Source organism: Delphinapterus leucas, chromosome 18, assembly GCF_059928025.1.
Source record: "Delphinapterus leucas isolate spDelLeu-1000000601 "Yukka" chromosome 18, BTC_Dleu_Yukka2, whole genome shotgun sequence".
In the NCBI taxonomy this organism is placed as follows: domain Eukaryota; kingdom Metazoa; phylum Chordata; class Mammalia; order Artiodactyla; family Monodontidae; genus Delphinapterus; species Delphinapterus leucas.
In genome coordinates, this window is record NC_143146.1 from 59,051,061 (window position 1) to 59,067,229 (window position 16,169).

The 16,169-nt window shown below is 40.4% G+C and overlaps 1 protein-coding gene across 1 annotated transcript in view; it reads right to left on the reverse strand.

Annotated features, from left to right (window-relative positions):
- Positions 1 to 16,169, reverse strand: part of HTR2A (5-hydroxytryptamine receptor 2A) — a 60,888-nt gene that overhangs the window by 4,799 nt on the left and 39,920 nt on the right. The gene's annotated exons all lie outside the window — the stretch shown is intronic.

The following is a 16,169-nucleotide window of genomic DNA, read 5'->3' on the forward strand; positions in this document are numbered from 1 at the left end:
TTATTAAGGAATTGAGTATATAAAGGCAGGAGCATCACCACATAATGGCTGTTCACAGGATTTTATATTAGCATTGTTCAAAACTTAACACAGGGACTTCCCTGGCAGTCCAGTGGTTAAGACTTTGCCTTCCAATGCAAGGGGTGCAGGTTTGATCCCTGGTCGGGGAGCTCACATCCCACATGCCTCGTGGCCAAAAAACCAAAACATAAAACAGAAGCAGTATTGTAACAAATTCAATGAAGACTTTCAAAATGGTCCACATCAAAAAAAAAAAAAAATCTAAAAAAAACCCTTAACATATGCTTTCAAAGAGAATTAAAATTCCCTTGGACTTACTTATCTGTTTTATAAATATATATTACATAGTTCCTTATATTTACATTGCCCTATATAGACAATCCTTTACTCATAAAGAAATACAATAAATCTAAGTTTAATTTTTTTCATGCTATATTTTTCTGATTATAACATTATACTTATTAACTGAAGAAGAAACATAAAAATTACCAAATGATGCCACCACCCAGAGATAATCATCATTAACAATTTGATGATGTTTATTTTAGGTACACACACATACACACACACCATGCACGCACATTTAAAAACAAATGCAGATTCTATTTCATATATAGTTCTATAGCACTTTTTTTCACCTTATGTATCATGAGCATGGCTTATACAAATAACTTCATAAAATCAAAAACAAAATATATTTTCTTTCTAGAAAATTTGGAAAATGCAAAGAAGTAACAACAAGTAAAGAATAATAACATGTATTCTTGCCAGTCAGGGGCAACCATAATTTACTTTTCGTGTAGTTTTATTCTTCCATTTCCATGCATATATATATATGTGCATGCAATATTTTATGTGCAGTTTTATATCTTCTTATTCCATTTAACATTAAATCATAAAATTGCACATATCTTAAAGTATTTTTGAAAAACGTGTTTTCTAAAGTGAATTTAAATTAACTTTAACCAATTTTGATTCTTTTTTAAAAATTTTTATTATGGAAAAATTGTAGCATATACAAACAACACAAAACAAACCAAAACAAAATCCAGCACAATGAACCTATTGCCCAGCTTCAACAATGATCAACTCAAGGCCAATCTTGTTTCACCCATATCCCTACTTGCTGCAACCCTCCCATGTTATTTTGAAACAAATCCCAGACATCATATCATTCAATCTGTAAACAGTATATATATATATATATATATATATATATACACATATATATACATATATATAAGCTATTCACTCTTAAAAATCCTAATACTATCACAATACCATTCCTACTCCTAAATAGAAATTTAATAGTTCCTTAATATCATTAAATATAGAGTTGGTGTTCACATTTCCAATGTCCCATAAAATTCATTATATATTTTTAATAATATTTTTATAAGTAGCGCATTCCAAAGGGTGGATTACAAACAAATAAGCAGCCAGAGACTTTTCTTATTGACAAATACAAATTTGGGTACGTATTGAGACAAATATATGGGAACGTGAGTCGTGGTCAGTTGCTTTGTCACTCCCATTTGGGGAACCTGTAAAGGTCTTAGGCTCAGGCAGAGGAGGGAGCAGAGAGAATGAAGGCAACAGTTGGCCTCTAATCATGCTAATTTCTCCCCCATGATGATAGAACCAGCTGGCCACAACCACCATTGTACAGTTCGGGGCGAGTGGGAATGTCTTCCTCTACTGGCCTGGGACTGGTCAGGCCAGGCAATCATGTGTTTGTCATAAAGGAAAAATCAGGATGATGGAGAAAGGAGAGGAAACATGAATCAAATACTCTTTATGACTTAGTTTAAGGTTGCTTCCTTTGTGAAGGGTAGATACCACAGGGGCACCCTGGGATAGGCAGCAAAAAGTGTCTTCCTAACTCTTGCCCATGTTTTCAGCTCCTTCAGAACTGTATAATAGGGAGTGTCCTGGTCCCTGCTTCTGACCACCCTTTAGAGTCTAGTAAGTGGTCACAATCCAGCCAGGAACACAGGTTCATTCCAGAGGTGGGAGCTACCGCTTGCTTGACTCTTGCTATCCGTGGAAAAACTTCCTTTGAGGATCTATAATCTAACTTCTGCATACTCAGAACAGAGCTCATCTCCATCCAACTATGGATCGGACTGTCCTAACCTCGCGTCACCTCACACTGGCCATCCTTGCAAGGAGGGTACATTAGCTTGAGTTAATGTAATGCTTAACACAAATCTCCCTCAGTGACATTCGCCACTATCTTCACAGACTGAGTTGTCAATATCTGTCACTTGTCTGTGCAGGGCCATCCCAGGATTCGTGAAAGGTGGAGGCAAATGACGTCAGAGCCGTTCTTAAGGGCACTCAGTGTGGTTGATGACTCTTCATTTCCTTCATTCCTCTCTGTCCCTGGCCTGTTTCTGGGAACATTCTGTGGGCCAAGGAGAGACGGAAGAAATGTGGCTCCAAGATGGACATCCTCTGAGATTCTGGATACACGTCAGTTTTGCTTATCCTTCAAAAAACTCTTGATTGTAAAAGTTAAGACACGGTTTCCAAGAAGAGTGTTTTGTTGTTCTAATGTTTGAACATATTATCTGTGAAAGGTGTTGCCTGTACTAATCTACAGGATCTTTGTTAGTGTAGTTATTCACTAATTAGAACGGATGCAACCAGCATGCCTCCCTGGATGTGGCGAGGATAAAATGAATCAAATATGCAGAACACCTAGGACAGTGCTTACTGCAGAGTAGATGTTCTACCAATGGTAGGTAAACATGAGAGTAGCTTTCTTTGCAGGATTATTCAGATTAAATACACTAACTTGATTTTTCTCTAATTTTGTTCTATTTTGCTTGGCTTGTGTATGCTGGACTATAACGTATAATAGATCTTAAATCAAACGAAGTTAAAAAGACTTTTTGGCTATTGTCTCTATAGTTAATAAATAATGATGTAATTATTATCTTCTGCCAGGGTGGCAAAGGGTCTCGATCCATTTTAGTTTTGTACAGCTAGAACTGTAGATTGCTTTTCTGAAGTGATGAATTATAGCCATTATGATTAGTCATGATATACAGAAACAAAATATCAACTGTCCAAGAAAAAAGTATATGATTTTGTTATTCAACTCTTGGGTGTGCATTTTCTTGATTAATACAAAGGAAGTCACCACCTTGAGAGCCTTTTGCCCTATTTGTTTGTGACCTGGTAATTTATATAAGTGGCAATTCTCAATTACCAGAAGATAGGATTACCTAAAACACCAAATTTCAGTCATTTGGAATTCAGATATGTACCGTGCCCTTGTTTGAAGAGAAGACATACTTTCTCTCTCTCTCTCTTTCACACACACACACACACACACACACACACACACACACACACCCCTCCAGAATGGCCCAACTTCTGTGGTCAGGGAGGGAAAGGGATGATGGAGCCATTTCACTGAAGCACAGATTCCTCCATTAGCTCCCTGGGATGAAGAGCCATTTTAAAGCAGCTGGGGCAAGAGGACACAGATAGGTCATCTACTAGGGAGACCTTGGTTTGGAGGGGCAGAATCAAACTGATTAGGTCTTTCAATGGCCCATTCCTCTTTATATGTAACAAAAATATCTTGAATGCTCTCAAATACCATTCTTTTCAGTGTCTTATTCGTAGTAGATGGTAAGCAAGGGTTTAGGGAAAGAACACCTAGACAGTTAAAGCAATACTCTATAAAAGAGGGGGAGGAATTTATGGCAGAGAACATCTAGATAGACTTTGTGGGTACAATAAACAATTCAAAAATGAGCTCCTACCAAGAGAGACGAAGACACTCCCTGATAGCCAAGATTGTGGTCACAGCCATCTCCAGTGCATTAATTTTCTGATTGCTTTGTTTGATAATAGCTGCTTTTGGAGACCTGAGATCTCCTCTCACTTGAAATTTCTGAGTATAAAGCGTTTTCCTTTATGAACAAACAGACAGTAGCTTGAGCTACGTGACTCTGCATTTTGTTCAACATATATTTCTGAGGAGTGGAAAATAGCAATCAAAATTCAGTATGAGTATTGGATACTCCTTGCTCATTTTTATTTTTTTTTATTCAGACTAAGACATTGAAATAATAGGAAACATTGACACCCAGGAACATGAAGGCTCTGGCTGGTGTCTTTCTTTTAGGGTAGCCCTGCCTAGTCTTTGTGTATAAAGTTTGCACTTCTGGTTAACATGTTACCACAGTCAGGATAAATGGCTCTAACCCTGTAGCACTGGCTGTGAAAAGCAAGCTTTATTCTTAATCCTAGATTTTTACACTTTAATATTTTGGGACTGAAGGTATTTCTGAGACAGTGTTTCCTTGGGAAATAAGAAGGTTGATTTACTAGGGAGAGATCCTCTGATAGGGAACCAGTGGGAATCCCCAGGTCCTCAGGTCAGGTAGGAGGTGGAGAGGAAAGAAACAAATACCTCAGGACTCCCGTGAAAAAGACCAAATTTTGGTTCATAGGTTTAATTTCCCCTGAAACTACTACTTTCCCTTTGCATTTTAACACATGCTGAAATTTTTCAACTTATAAGTATGGATTTACTAGCAGTTTGACAGAAAGTGAATACTAAAGGCTCGTCATCATACCACAGGGAGAGAGAGATTGAATATATAGGCCAACTGGGGCTGGGACTCACCATCCATCTAATACAGAGTTAGTTCTGAGTTAGCTCAAGAGTTGCTGAATTCCTTATAATTGATGGTCTGCTGACAGGGCAGGTGTACATAGCAGTGAAAGCGAGACATACATCTCAGTTACCCAAGAAATTGTATATTTCTTCTTAGATTAATTCTGAATATCTCTGACAATAAATCGTAACTTTTCAAAGTACTTTTACTTGTATTCATTTACTCTGAATTGACTTTTTTTTTTTACAAAATTGTAAAAATGCTAACCACATTGCCCTATAGGCAGATAAACATTTCATTATATAGAAAAACTGAGGTTTAGCAAGCTTAAGTAATTTATTTAGAATCACACAGCAACTTAGGGGGAAAATCAAGACTCAGTCTTAGGTTTCTCAGTTCTTATGGCTGGTTATTTTTATCTGCTTATTTGTTTCTTTAATGGTAGTTATAAAAGCCTATGATTATATCAGAGGTCCTTAACATCGGTTTTAGGAAGAGAGTGATAGCCCTAAAATCTGCAAAATTTGCATTATGTACACTGTTTTGGAGAAGATAGAGCCTTCATCAGATTATCAGAAAAGCTTCTGCTCCCAAGGCTGTTAATAACTACTGAATTATATCAACACCCTAACTATAGAACATACACACACTCACACACACACACACACACACACACACAATGATTCTCTACACCTTGATACTTTCTTTTTCATTCTTTCATCTCAAAGGCGAAATTTCCTCCAGTGAGACATTATTTTTGAGGCCAGACAGATATTTTAAAACTGAAATCCTTATAACCAACACCTGTTTTTTTTTCTTTTTTCAATATAGCAGTTGTTGTCAACTATGCCTGCATATTAGATTTACCTGGGGAGCTTTTGAAAATTACTTTGCCTGGGCTCCATTCCCAGAAGCTCTGACATTAGTACCTTAAACAATACTAATGTTCAGGTCCCACAGGGACATTATTATCAACACAAAAGAACACCCAGCTGATCCTAATCTACAACGAGTGTCGAGAACCTAAGAGGTATAGGATTAAAAGTGTAGTAAAAATGTGTTGATTTTAAAATAAAACCAAATCAAGTAAAGTTTTACAATTCTGCCCTTTGCCTTCATTAAACACATCTATGAATTTTCCAAGGGGCTCAGGCTAACTTCCCGCAGCAAACAGCAAAGGAACATGGGGAATTGATGGAGAGGAAAAGAAACCTGCCCTTTATCCCTCCCCCTTCCTGGGCAGGAGTTGTCCGGGGGGGGTGGAAAAAAAAGGTGTTGAGTGAGGTTATTATGTTAAGCCCCAAGTCCTTGTTTCAATTCTTTGACTGTTATGACTGAATCTCCAAAAAGCTTTTAAAGTTTGTGTTCTGCCCTAGTCCATACATGATACTTGGAAGAAATGCTCAAAGTCTCCTTGCGGTACAAGCAGTCATGCACTCACTGCCCAGGAGCTGGTGGCCTTGGTTCCCGGTCCTTGCTTCCCAGAAAGGCGATTTCTTGCTCTTCTGACCCTCGCTCCTTTCCCATTGTGTTTCATAGCCCAGAAATTGTGCTTTTTTAAAATTTAATTTTTATTTCATATTGGAGTATAGTTGATTTACAATGTTGTGTTAGTTTCAGGTGTATAGCTGAAGTGCTTTAGTTATACATATACATATATCCATTCCTTTCAGATGCTTTTCTCATGTAGGTTATTACAGAATGTTGAGTAGAGGTCCCTGTGCTATACAGCAGGTCCTTGTTGATTACCTATGTTATATATAGTAGTGTGTATATGTTAATCCCAATCTCCTGATTTATTCTTCCCCGTCCCCCCCCCGGAAGTTGGGCTTTTAATGCGACGATCTTGCTCTGAAAGGTAAAGAAATTGAATTCTGACTTGTCAAACATGGATTGTCAGCTGTCACTGGGACACCTGAAAGTCCATCCACATCTCTCATCCCAGGCAGATTGGCGTCCACCCACCACCTTCTTCCCCTGACAATATGTCATGAAACCCAAACAGAATCTGAATGATACAACGGAATTTGAAAAAATTATCAGAGCCTCATTTTGTTGTTGGAATCACAATAAAGCTACTTTACAAATTCTTCCATTCAACTTGTCATCTCTAATAAGTGGATATCATCTTATCCACCAACAGAAAAGTGTTCTTTTCTAGACTGCATATTTAGCAATGTGCTCATGAGCAAAGGTTTATTTGCCAAAAAAATTCATCTCTGACCCACATGATGGAACCTCATCTTTAAAGAACTACATCCTTCCATTTGTTTAAAAGGGGGTAGATTTTGGAGTGATTCCTTCTGAAAGCTTGGAGAATGAAACTCACATGTGACACCTCATTTCAGAGACTCTGATCTAGAAGGTGTGTGTAGAAATGGTTACAGCGTCTGAAAAGTGAGCTTGTAGCAGGTGCCCTCATAATCCAGGCCTATGGGGAGTCCGTTATTCCCCCATCCTCTCTCATCCACGGCTTCACAAAGCACCACATTTATCACATTACGTTATGAAGAACTACAGTGTCCCTAATGCTCGAGCCATTACCAACGATAGAGCCCACCCTACCCTACAAGGTCTCTGTGATCCGGCCTTAATGTCATTATTCAACCTTCTCGATTTTGACATAGCCATGTGGTGTGCTCTCTCTTCTTTATGTTATATCTTGAACTATTCAGGAGGGTATTACACGTAGCTCGACTTTCCAGCTAATCACATAGTGTGGTCTGGGTAGCTCCCGAGATCCCTCTGCCCCCACTGTGTCTTCCCCCAGTGGTGTGCTTGGTATACTGCAGTGTCCCGCTGCTAGAGTGAAGGGTCCCATTTTGCGTACCTATAGTACCTCGGTGGGTCAACTATTAATCCAAACTTGAGTTGTAGAGGCACAGAGATGCACAGCAGGGGAAACTCCTGAGGGCATGGGCATCGGAAAGAAGCCCATCATAGGAGAGAGACACAGAGAATAGCTTGGGATGCAGGTCAGAGAGGAATGTGGTGTCCATGGCATGTTGAGTTGTTCCTAAAAGACTTGAGCACCATGGGGGAGGGAAGATGCACTGTACATAGTATCTGGGAGGTATGGACTCACTTTTTCATTTTGCCCTGGACCAGTTCTGATGCCACCCATTCCCCTGAAATGCTCTACCAGCCCATGGGGGGGCTCCAGAATTTCTCTGTAGCAAGGACCTAGGGGTGGCAGCTGGCTGGGTGTGGGGAGCCAGGCAACCTGTCTTGTGGCTACATTTGTTTTTAATTTGACTGTTTGATTATTTGGGGGTGGTCTGGAGGCTGTAGATGGAGATCATGTTCCCAGACCATATTCTACGTTTCTTTTGAGACATATCTCATGACATCCTTCTTTCAAGACATCCCTTGTATGAAGCGTTCCCCAAATTATTTCTCTCTGTAATAAGAACTCCTTTTTTCTTACTCTCTAGTCCTTCATCACCTCCATAAATAAGTTACACTGAGCTAACTCACACTTCTAATGCCTTAGAATTTTTCTCTAGAAATGTCATTTCAACCATGTGATGATAATCTTATTAATGGCAGGGATATCATTTCTTTTACTTATGGCAGGTCCCTCCAGCATCATGCAGCTCTGTTCACACTTGGAGCTTAGTAAATGCTTGTGGGATTAGTGAGCAAATGAATGAGAAGAAGAGAAAAGATAAGGTATTATAAAGGTAAAGTATAATCAATTTTATAGACACAACTTGCATTTCTGGATTATCTCAGAATATTTTCCTTAATTTTTGCCCAAAAACCAAATGAGTAAATGAGGTTACCAATTAGCCACATAGGGCAGAAAGAGGGAAAACTGATATTTATGTGACACTTAACGTGTATACCTTGTGAGAGAACTATGTATAGGATTAACCAGCACATGTGCTGACTACCTTAACAGCTAAAATCACAAGGGAAAAGATGGCTGTGAAATGCAGCACCTGAGAGAGAATCAGGAGACCTGGGTTTATTCCTGACTGTCCTAACGCATAGATCTAGAGCTGTTGTTTTTCTCAAAGCTCTCTTTCAAGTAAATTAAATAGGTATGTATTAGGAAACTAGAGCACGATGCAGTGGGGAAAGCACAGACTAGGGCATCACAAGACACAGGTTTGCACCATCACTAGCTGAGTGACCTTAGGCTGCTGAATTTTAAAGCCTCCCTCTGGAAGGTGGAGATAATAAAAAGAGGCCTTCCCTAATTTACCTACAGGGCTTTGGTGAGAAAACAGTGAGGTGATGTGTCAATTATTTTGTAAACTCAAAGTGATTATTATTAACTTGGCACTATGCTTGATTCTGTGGGTACCACAGAAGACCTTTGAGAACCTTCGTGAAGTCTAAGATCTTGTAGGGAAAATGAAATAGACACAGGTGATTTAGAAAGACAGCAGTGCAGGATAGAATGAGATCAAGAGGCAAAACAGGTGACGGGGATAAACACTCCTACACGATGTCAGAATGTGGTGATCATTGTGGGTTAGTGTCTCCAGGAAAGAGTTGTGTAGGGGACAGGATGGCTAAGCTGGGTCTTGTGGGTGAATAGACTCTGGACAGGGGTCAGGTCCAAAGGCAGGGAGACAGGTATATGATCGCTGTACATCGGGGGCCGAAGTGCACTTGGCCTTGCCGGGGCTGAGTTGAGCTGGGTTTGGCAGGCAACTGAACTCAGGAGTAAGCGCACATGCTCATCGGAGGCATCAAGCAGGTCCCCTGTCTGTGACAGCAATCTGTTTTAGTCATTCATCCAGTGATCAAATATTAATCGAACATACAGTGAACTAGGTACTTTAGGAATTGAGAGGAAGAAGCTGCTTGAGTCTATAATCACTACAGTTCAAGATTTTCGGCTGTCATTCACGAACTCATCAATCCAAGTCAAGACTAGGCGGAAGAACATACGAGGTGTAAACAGAAAATCTAGTTTAGCACTGGCATCAAATTGTTAAAATGCAATCAAGGTAAATCTGTATCTACCCTGGATATTTTTTTTTAAGGCAGCTATAATGCAGGATAGCAGTTCTCAAACATTTTGGTCTCAAGACTCTTTTACACATTGAAAAATTATTGGGGACTCCAAAGCGTTTTTGTTTCTGTGGGTTACATCTATAAATACTTGTTGTATTAGAAATGAAAGCTGTGAACACTGAAGATAAGTTATCAATCCATTTTAAAATAAAATGAATAAACCCATCATATATTAACATAAATAATATTTTTTATGAAAAATACTTATGTTTTCCAGAACAAAACAGTGAGAAGAGTGGCACTGTTTTGCAGTTTTGAAAATCTCTTTAATGTTTGGCTTAATAGAAGACAGCTGGATTCTCACATATGCTTCTGCCTCAGTCTGTTATATTGCATGTCAGGTATCCTCTGGAAAATTCCCCTGCACCCTCATAAAAGGATGAAACAGAAGAGGGCAAATGACACTTTATATTTTCCCAGCTTTACTGAGATATATTTGACATATACCATTGTGTATGTTTAAGGTGTACAATGTGACGATTTGATACACATATATTTTGTGAAATGTTTACCACAATAAGGTTAGTTAACACATCCTTTACCTCACATAATTACCATTTTGTTGTTGTTACAGAGAGAACATTAAACTCTACGCTCATAGAAACATTCAAGTATACAGTAAGTATTGTTAACTATAGTCACCACGCTGTACCTTAGAGTCCAGGACTTATTCGTCTTAGAACCAAAAGTTTGCACCCTCATTTCCCCCAACCCTGGGGCTCCTAACCATCATTTTACTCTGTTTGTATAGATTCCACATATAAGTGAAATCATACAGTATTTGTCCTTCTCTGTCTGATTTATTCACTTAGCATAGTGCCTTCAAGGTCCATCCATGTTGTCACAAAAGGCAGGACACAAATATATATACACCATATTTTCTTTATCCATTCATCAGTGGACACTCAGGTGTTTCCATATCTTGGCTATTGTGAATAATGCTGTGAAGAACATGGGGGTGTAGATAGCTCTTTGAGATAGTGATCTCCTTTACTTTGGATATTATTATTACTATTATTATTATTATTAAAATAGTATTGACCTCCTTGGCTTCCCGAAAACATCCCAGAGATCCCTGGAACCCACATTGCAAGCCACTGACGTATAGAAGAAAAAGCCACCAGCTTCGAATCAGAAAACTCAAGTGTGGATCCCCTATGACCTTAAGCAAGCCACCTAATGTGTCTGAGCTTTTTCTCCCATAAAATGGGGGATTTGGGCTATCCCTGGTGGCGCAGTGGTCGAGAGTCCGCCTGACGATGCAGGGGACACGGGTTCGTGCCCCGGTCCCGGAAGATCCCACATGCTGCGGAGTGGCTGGGCCCGTGAGCCATGGCCGCTGAGCCTGCGCGTCCGGAGCCTGTGCTCCGCAGCGGGAGAGGCCACAACAGTGAGAGGCCCGCGTACCGCAAAAAAAAAAAAAAAAAAAAAGAAGGATTTAATAGTATTCCCATTAAAGGATTCTCATGAGGACTATAAATGAGAATTGCTCTACTGTTTATAGTAAATACAGAATTGTCTAGCAGACAGAAATAATAGAGAAGAATGTTCGACAGCCTTTCTTAGTGTGCAGACCAGCTTGCTGTCATCCTTGCAGCTTAGCTTAAAATCTGTCTTGCTTGCCTCTTTTGCACAGAGGTCCGAGAAGAGGGAACCAGTTCACTAGTCACTACAGGGCCATGTAGAGCAAGACCATCTCCCAGACTGGCTGAGAACAGACTCCTCGGCTCTGACATTTTCCACAACTGACTAAGTAGCAAGTGGTGAAAATTTAACGACCTCTTCTGCAGATGGTGACAATTAAGTCAACTGCCACGAGTACTGAGTAATGGGTGTGCAATGTGATATGACTTCAGAAAGTACATGTTAGGATTCACAGAGCAAGGATATAAAAGAGTTTTCTCCTGTGCACTTCCTCTGCAGGAACAAGGGCGGCCTGATGACATCTGGGGCTTCTTTCACAGGTGCTGGGATTCGTGGAAATCAGCACGAATGGCTTTCTCCCAAGGCAGCCCCAGTGAAAGGTGCTCAAAGATGGATCTACCACTGCTTGCTTTATCAGTCATGGATTTTGGTTTCAAGCAATAGAAGCTGATTGGGCTGATTTAGCAGAAAATGAGTTTAATAAAATGATACTGAGTAGTTCAAAGAATTCTTGAGAGGGCTTGGCTCCAGGCTAAAATTCCAGGAGTAAAATTGCATTGCCGACCTGGTCTGATGAGGAAACTTCTGCTGTTTTCTTTGTCCACTGAGCATCAGAGCCTCCTGCCTCGTCAACGTCACTTCTTTACTAGGGAATCAATTATGCAGCCACTGGGAACCTGATGGCCCAGCTACCGCCATGCTGGCAAAGACATCATATTTGTTCACTTTGCCCTTTTCCACATCACAGTTTTGCCAGGAACCACAGTTTTTCCATGGTCTTTGGGGGAACCTAGACCATGAGCCAATGTCCTAGCTACCAGGAAGGCTGGGAATTTGAGTTCTGCCTCTCGGGAATTTCTCCAAAGATAGAAAGGCTAGTTGAAAGAGACAGGCAGCTATGACTATGGCTGGTACCCATTTCACTGGACCTAGGTATGGCCGATTTGCAGCTGTTTTAATTGGGCTGGGTGTGGGGAGATGCCTCGTCCAAAGATGGCAAGGCTGGAATTTCTAGCCTTTTCCTCTTTTCCTCTTTTCCCTATGATTGTTCTCTTTCTCCATCATCCCTGCAGTCGGCATATGTTCAAGTATCTAATACTTAAAAGTAAGTCAGTCTGGAAATTACATACCAGTAGCTGTGAACCTGAATGCATACGGGACTAATGTAGTCATATAGCCGGGTTATGGGCTGGGGTATAAGATGACAGGAGAGTGGTGCTTGGAAAGCTGAACAGGACAATTGGGTTCAATTAAGAAAAAACACATTGTGCAAGTCAAACCAAACAGATCTCTGGGCCAGACCGATTTTTCATTTTTCAATTAGCTTGGCATAGGTTTGGAGCTTTAAAAAGTGTTTTGGGGTGGATTCTTCCATATTCACATCTCTTATAGGCTTCTCATCTTGGCCTCGTTCTTGGGGTCACTGTCCCTGTCCTGATAAACCGACACTGTTTCTACCATAAGGCTCAAACACATTTTAATTTTTGTTCCTTTGATCAAGCAGCGTCTTTCTCAGCGTGGGTTGCAGATGCACTCCCCTTGGACTCAGATCAGTGCTGCTGCCACACAGGTGGATAGGCTCTTGTTCCGACAGGAACAAGGGGGAGGAGGGGGACACAGAAAGTCCCTAACTAGTGACTCCCGTTTTTAACCTGAGCTGGTCTTCTGTATGTCCCTCCTGTCTTAGCCCCTCTCTCTTTGAGCTGGTAGGATACTAGAAGCTTCTTAACAGCTTCCCACTCTTATCCCCCATCCATCTGGTTGGCCCAGACCTCCAAACTTCCCATCCAGTTTAAGGGAGTCTGAGATGAAGAACTTTGGGTTTTGATTCTCCTAGACTGTGTTTTCAGCAAGTGCTACTAAAAGTACCACTCTGTGAGATTTCATTTACTCTAACTTCTACAAGGTTATGCCTACCCTGAAATTTTACTGATGTTGGGGGAGATAAAATTTTTGTAACAACTGTTGGTGGGAATGTAAATTGATACAGCCACTATGGAGAACAGTATGGAGGTTCCAAAAAAAACTAAAAATAGAGCTACTATACGACCCAGCAATCCCACTACTGGGCATATACCCTGAGAAAACCATAATTCAAAAAGAGTCATTTACCACAATGTTCATTGCAGCACTATTTACCATAGCCAGGACATGGAAGCAACCTAAGTGTCCATAGACAGATGAATGGATAAAGAAGATGTGGCACATATATACAATGGAATATTACTCAGCCATAAAAAGAAATGAAGTTGAGTTATTTGTAGTGAGGTGGATGGACCTAATGTCTGTCATACAGAGTGAAGTAAGTCAGAAAGAGAAAAACAAATACCGTATGCTAACACATATATATGGAATCTAAAAAAAAAAAATGGTTCTGATGAACCTGGGGGCAGGATAGGAATAAAGACACAGACATAGAGAATGGACTTGAGGACATGGGGAGGGGGAAGGGTAACCTGGGATGAAGTGAGAAAGTAGCATTTACATGTATACACTACCAAATGTAAAATAGACAGCTAGTGGGAAGCAGCCGCATAGCACACGGACATCAGCTCGGTGCTTTGTGACCACCTAGAGGGGTGGGACAGGGAGGGTGGGAGGGAGACACAAGAGGGAGGGGATATGGGGATATAGCTATACGTATAGCTGATTCACTTTGTTATACAGCAGAAACTAACACAGCATTGTAAAGCAATTATACTCCAATAAAGGTGTTAAAAAAATTTTTTTTGCAACATTTGGAGAGACATTTCTCCGGTCTAATGCCTGCTTCTGAACGCTGCATCTTCCCTAATCTAAATGTGACCAAAGCTTGCAGAAAGATGTACTAATATTGGGTTAAAAAGTAGCTTTAACCAAGAAGTTTATCCAGTTGTTATCAAGAGGATGGTTTACTGGTTTTCAAAGAGCTGAAATAGAGCTTAATGATCATCTAGCGAAGCATCTTCTTTTTACATTTGATGAACCAAGGCAGAGAGATAGTAAGTAAAAAGAGTGAGAAAAAAACCTATATTTACAGATGTCCACCATAGATAGTATAGGCACTGTGTAGGTGTTCACAGATGTTAGCAAATTTCATCCTCACAAGGCACAAATGAGCCAGGAATTATTATCCCCATTTTACAGGGGAAGAAAACTGAGGTTCCAAAAGATTCTATAATTTGCTCTAGGTTTTTCAGTTAGTAAAGGAATGAGCCAGGAGTCAAGCCTAGGAATCATTTGGTTTCTTCTGTACCTTTTTTTTTTTTTTTTTAAGCTTTACTTTTGAAGAACTTTAGATTTACAGAAAAAATGTGCTGATAGTACGGAGAGTTCTCATATACCCACACCCAGTTTCCCCTGTTACAGACACTACATTACTGTGGTATGTTTATTACAGTTAGGGAATCAATATGGATACATTATTGTAAGTTCATGCCTGATTCCCATCTTTTCAGTTTTTACCCACTGTCCTCTTCCTGTTCCAGGATCCCATCCAGCACCCCACACTACATTTTGGGGTCATGCCTCTTTGGCCTCTCGCGGCTGTGGCAGTTTGTCAGACGTTCCTTATATTTGATGACCTTGACAGTTTGCGGAGTACTGGTCAAATATTTTGTAGAGTGAGTCTCAATTGGTATTTGTCTGATGGCCTTCTCATGGTTAGTCTGGGGTTATATGGGTTTTTTTTTTAATTAATTTTTTTTTTATAGAGCAGGTTCTTATTAGTTACATATTTTATACATATTAGTGTATATATGTCAATCCCAATCTCCCAATTCATCCCACCACCACCTGGCACCCCCTCTACCTCACTTTCTGTCATGACCTTGGCCTCATGGTCCCTAGGCTAGTAGTCCTTTGACTACATCAGAATGTTTGGTTAGCTCCTTCACTGCTTTCACTTTATAACTAATACTTTTTTGAGTGTTAGGGATTAAGAATGTTCATGGGTCAAGAGCCTTGAGACGCAAATGAATATTATGTGGGATCTTATACACTGGAGGTAGGAATAGAAACAGGAGATAGAAGTGGAAAACAAACAAAAGGGTTGTGCATTGCCATTGATATAACGAGACTTCACTCTCAGGGCTCTTCAATACAAGTATCCTATTCAAGGTCACAAATAATTCTTTAATAAGCAATAAACAAATATGTAGTTGCCTACTTGGCCTTGCAACGTGGATGTCTCTAATAGGCATCCTAACTTTACACGGCCACCATAGAGCTCTGGATTGCATCCCTCACCGCTCCGCCAACTTTCTCCACTTTCCCCGTCCTAGTTAATGGCACTACCATCCATCTCTATACTCCAAGCCATTAAGATTCACACCTGGATTACTGCAAGAGCTTCCCCGCTGCTCTCACTGCGTCCACCCTTACCCATGTAACCCTTTGCTTGAACCCTTCAGAGATCACCCATTGCACTTAGAATGACGTCTACCTCCTTACCTTGGCTGCAAGGCCTTCTCTTATCAGCCCAGCCTCCCTCTCTTTCCTTGTCTCCTAACACTCATCTCATCGCTTCTTGATGAATTGCTTGAGCTGCACTGGCTTCTTTCTGATCCTTCAACCCCATCAGCTGGTTTCCACATAGGGCTTAGGACTTGCCGTTCCCACCGCCGGGAACGTGTTCTCCATGTTCCCATGGCTGGCTCCTTCTTTATCATTCAGCATCAGTTTTAATTCCCTCTCCTTAGGGAGCCCTTTCCTGACACCTTAACCTCAATTAGCCCTTGCTCACCCTGCCTGAGTCACTCTAGAGCACATTTCCCTGATTTGTTTTCTTTATAGCACTTGTCATTATATGAATTTTTTTATTGGTCATTTATTTGCTTGTTTATTGTTTGTCTT